This window comes from Hydra vulgaris, chromosome 08, assembly GCF_038396675.1.
Source record: "Hydra vulgaris chromosome 08, alternate assembly HydraT2T_AEP".
In the NCBI taxonomy this organism is placed as follows: Eukaryota; Metazoa; Cnidaria; class Hydrozoa; order Anthoathecata; family Hydridae; genus Hydra; species Hydra vulgaris.
The window spans coordinates 14,939,331-14,945,055 of record NC_088927.1 but is presented as its reverse complement, the minus strand read 5'-3'; positions in this window follow the sequence as shown (position 1 = coordinate 14,945,055).

Sequence of the window (5,725 nt, the reverse complement as noted above, 5' to 3'; positions counted from 1 at the left end):
TATTTATATTTTGATAAGAATTGACAAAGTTATGACTATTTAAGTTAAAAAAAAACTTAATTGTGACCACAGTTTCTTCAACAAATCCATATATCTAAAAATCGATTTTGATTACCTTTAAAATACTGTATTGATCCTTTTTCCAATGATATATACAATGCTCAGAAATTTAGGGTTTAAAATTACTACCCGAGTACCTCAAAAATGTTAATAGTTGTAGAAAGTGGGACATCTCGATACTTCATTTTCTTATTTAGAAAATTCTGGGAGGTATTACATTTTTAGAAAACTGACATTGAAAATCGTTTAAAAAAACTAATTATACTGACAGAAAGTTAAAGTTTTTAAAAAAAATGTCTATATACTAAATTTTTAAGGTCTTTAATTTATTATTTTAACATAAATATCATTAGAATACTCAAAGTTGGTCAAAAAAACATTTTTCTTTTACAAATATATACGTTTTTGACTATGCATTTTTATTTTTATTTTATTATAGGTACCTAATATATTAAATCTATGACTCCTCTGCTCTCTAAGGAGAGTACAGAATATCATTTTGAAAGAGATCATGTACTTTTTCAAAAGATTATCTGCTATTGCTGCCTTAAAAAGAACAACAAATGCATTCCAGTTAATAAAAATTTGGAAGGTCTCGTTCAAGTTTTCTGTAAGCCTGAGTTTTCACTGAAAGTGTTTTCCTACCCTACAGCCTTATGCCAAGGTTATAAGAAAAACTTATATCTCTGTAAGGCTGGTAAAACTATTGCAGGCACAGTTACTCTAAAACGGAAAAATGCTGACTTGTCTAGCTTGCAAACTTCTAGAGATTGCTCAATATTATGCAGTATATGCAGTCAAGGAAGATATAGATTTTTAAATAAAAGTATGAAAAAGGGAACTAGCTCAACACTGAAACTTTGCCAAATATGCTTCTGTGAAAATGCTCAAGGTAAACCCAAAAAGTGTTCACCTTCTTCCCTTCTTAAAGAAATTTATTCTGATCAAGAGCAAATTCTATGAGCTTAAACCATTCTCAGAACAGGTAAAATATTGTTAAATAAAAATGGCTATGATATATATTCTTAAAATAGTAGTTTATATTATATCAAGGAGGTAAAGGTTTTCATATTACACTCGGTTCTCGGGAAAATGATCAGAGAAAGATTCCTTATAACGAGGTAGAAGCTTTGGGAAACACCTTAGGACTTAGTTTAAGTCTCATGAGATGTTAAAAACTTTGAGGAGAAGTGATGTAAAATTTGAGTCAAACATGGAGAAAACCCTTGATTAAAAAAGTAAACTACTTTCCAAATTTTATGTCACTGAAATATTAGACTTTTAAGAAAAGGAAAAAGGTAATGACTATGCTACAGTGCTACAGTGAATAGAGACTTGGTATATATTGAAGATATAACAACATTTCTGGAACTTGTAATGAAATATCGAGGGCAGGTTCCACAAAACACATTTGTAAAGGTTGGGATGGATTCAGGTATTTATATTTTAATAATCGTCTTTTTGAAAATGTATTTTTGAAAACATTGTTTTTACATATTTATATACAAGCATATGTGTGTGTATATGTATATGTGTGTTTATAGGCGGAGGATCATTGAAAGTAATAGTAAATCTGTTTGATACAACCAAGGACCGGGCAGAAGATAGTAGCTACATAGGATCATACTCAGGGGCAAATACGTCACTTGATTTAGCTTATTGTGAAATGGTAAGTGAGAATCGTTCTAACATGACAAGGATTGTGGAAAGATTGTAGTTGGATGAATGCAAGTACTCAATGGCTTCTGACATGAAGTTAGTCAACATTTTGCTAGGAATTTTGGTGTTTTTTTTAAAAATAATTTTAAGATAACATATAAGGTAAAAACCATGTTAGGGAAAAGTTTTTTTTACCCAACAATATATTTATAAATTTAATTATTATATAAAATTGTAGGCTCATGGAGAAAAGTATGCCTGTGCATGGTGTGAATGTTCTTCTGAACTATTTTCTGGAGAGTTAAGAACATTTTAATCTTTTAATGATTACTATGAACAGTATTCATCTTCAGGATCTCCTGTGAAAAGAATGAAAAAATATAAGGTATAAATAAATAAGTATATTGTATCATCACAATTTATTATTTAAAAAAAAAATAAAAAAAAATTATTTTTCCATATATTTAGAATGTCATTAATCCCTGTTTGCTTAAGATAGAAGACAAATCCCTAAGAATAATAAGGGAAATTCCATTAGCAGAACTTTACCTTCTGATGGGATTTGTTAACCATGTGGCAGAATTTATAATGCAACTTTGGTCTGGATTTATAGATTGGATCAAAAACATTGGATGCCTTTGAAAAGGTTATAGGAGGAATATTTGAAAGAAACACGTGTAGAGAGATACTTAAAAGATGCTACAAACTTGAGGTGATAATGCCTGTTGAACTCTATCCTCTATTAGAAACAATGAGAAAGTTTAATAAGGTTGTTCATGGTGTCTTTGGCTATAAACTTGGCCCAAACTGTTCAACTTTAATTGAAAGTTTTAGAAAAAGTTATAAGGATGCGCAAGACTATTGCAGAGAGGTATTTGTTGTATTCTATACCCTTTGTATTAGAAACCAAGTTATTGATACACATATTTACAGTTAACTTTTTTTTTTGTTTTAAGGTTAACAGCTCACGGTTACCTGGAAAGTACATGCAGTAACTGCACATCTGGAAACATTTGTTGATTTGAGTGGCCTTTCCCTCGGGAAGTTTAATGAGCAGACATCTGAAATGTGCTATTCCAAAATAAGAAGTGTAATAAACAGGTTTGCAGTTTTGCAGTACAGCAACAAACAAAAGGAAAGAAGCAAAAGAATTCATAAAGTGTTTAATTCATTAACTTATAAGTTATTGAACATACATCAATTGTACATCAAAACACAAACATTATTTAAATCTTAAGTTAAAAAAATTTGCAAATTCATTCAAAAATACATTAAAAATATTAGTATAAACGACTTTTAAAATATTTTATTTGGTATTTATTATATTAATATTATTTATATATTAGGTTATTAGGCTATGTATACAATACTACTATTCTACTAAATTACTTATATACTATCAATATGTTCTACTTTACTAAGCATACTATTTTCCTAAATTAATTCTAGCATATCTAACCTTTTTTTGTCAACTTAGAGCAATCTAATGATGTTAGTATGTTTTTTTGTCAACTTGATGACAAAAAAACTATATCATCAGCGATGATGATATAGTATGTTGCAAAAGTGTGGTGAGACCGTTTTTTGTTCAGCAGCCTATCGTCATGGATAAAAAGTGAGGGGGACATTGTTCAAGAGCGAAGAGCGCATGGTCAAGAGACCTTGGTCGAGGAATTTGTTTAATGAAGCGAGGAATTTAATGAACCGTCATGCGCGAGCGCAGATATAAAAGAGAAATTTTAATTTGTTTAATGAAGTGTGACAAAAAGTATATAAAGAGTGAAAAAATGAAATAGGTTTATAACGAATGGAATCGAAAAATAAACCGTTACAACAATTTCAAACTCCAACAACAGTGGCAGTAGTTCAACCTTACAAACCTGATCCTCCAATAGATAATGGTGGTACGCACGACTCACATGGGAATCGTATTCGATATTTTGAAGTGTATTAATAAAGCAAAAATAGTGACAATATTAGCACTTTCGAGCTTGTTTATTGTTATTGTAGTGGGAGGATATTTATTTAGAGCGTTATTGGAAGTTTTCATGTTACTTGGAACAATGATGGGATTATATCTTTGTAATAAAATAATAAAAAACAAAGTGTAAATTTTTTTATGTTATATATTATAATAAAATTAAGGTTTAATATTTCTAATTCCGTAAGAAATTCTTCCAGAAATAGCGCCACCCAAAACAGCTTTTCCAATCGTAGGTAAAAGAGGTATAAGACGACTTCCTACTGTAGCTAATAAGGGTCCTATAAATTTTCCACGCATGCGTCTTCTTCGTCTTCATCGTGCACCTTTTAGAGGTGGTACATAAACTCTTCCTTTTCCTCTTCTTTTTCCAGCTCCTTGTAATGGAGGTAAATAGACTCTTCCGCAGCCTCTTTTTTTACCATTACCTTGCATAATTATTTTTAATGGAAGTAAATAGGGTCCTCTTCCTCTTTTTTTTCGCATTTTATGAAGAAGGATGAAAAATAGAAAAAAAAAGTATAATTTTTTTTTATAAAGATCTATTTAAATAGTTAACAAAGATTTCTAGATGAGTTTTTTTCATGTATATCATATGTTTAATTCGGTTAATTTATTACGTGTAAAGTCAAAAGCGTATTTTTGCCAAGTGGGTAATTTTTTTTGTATGTATTTAGCAGCTGCAAAGGTTGCTAAATCTTTTACATTGTCTCCTTCTAATCCAAAACCTCTTCTTTTTTTCTTTTTTCCACGATAACGTTTTAATCTTTTATAGCGTCTTTTGTGATTTTAATACATTTTTTTTTAACGCGGTAAAATAGCCGATATTAAAGACGGAGCTAAAACTGCTGATAACAAGGGTAGAAATTTACCTCTCATGCGTCTTTTTAAATGTCTTCTTAAGTGTTTTCTACCGGCTCCTTTTAAAGGAGGTAAATAAACTCTACCTCTTCCTCTTATTTTACATGAACTTTTTTTTATTTTACAAGCGGTGCAACAAAATTTTTTACGCATTGCGTTGCTTTTGAAGATAATCCAAAGCATAACCTCCTACTCAACGCCGTTAATGCATGTTCTGGAAAATACACGAATTTTGCGTTTTTATAAAAAGGTTATGTTTGACTGCATTTTTTTAGCCCGAATAATTTATTTTTTTATATTTTTTTTTTTTCCCCGAGCGCTTTAATTTGTCTAAAATCAAACAAAGTTAACTTTTTTTTAAATTACTAGAGTTTAGATATAAAATTTTTCTTTATGGTTGATGAACCATATTTTGGTATAAAATGGTGCTGCGCTCAATGAAGATAAAACATTAGATTTAGAAAACAACTTTTTCAAACAAGTTTTAAGTTATATGTTTAATTTCTAACCAGTCATATGTCTGCAAACATATTAAAGGTCGAAAAAAATTAGTTATTTCAAGTTTAAAATCTGTTTTTTCCATTTTATATGAAAGTTTTTATTAATTTGAGTGTGAAGAACACACAAATTGACATACGACCAGTTAGACTTTTAAAGTTAAACCTCTTAATGTTTATTTCAAAGTCTAAGCTCAAAATTTAAACATTACTGTGATATGAGCCACCCCTATTTTATAATGCCATAAAAATATTTTACTAAAATTCCGGTCTTTAAATTACCATAGATTAATGTAAACATGTAAAATAGCGGGCAGAATATAAATTTACTTAACCAAATTTAGAATACAAGTAAGCAACAGATTTATAATAAAATTAACTCAATTTTTTGTTATGTCAGAGCTGTCAATTGCTGATCTTTTAACTTGCGGTTTCTCTAAAGTTGCAGTATATATAGCTTTAACTGAAAAACATAGAATCAAACATTTAGTAAATGAAAATTATAAAGTTTTTAGATCAAGAGTGCTAAATCATCAATACAAAATTTATATTGAAAAAAATCCTACATTTCACTTTAGCTATGAACAAATAAAAAGAAAAGGCCGGGTTATTGTTAAACTTTTAAAAAACTTAGGGAAGACGAGGTCAAAATTGTCTTTGAAAAATA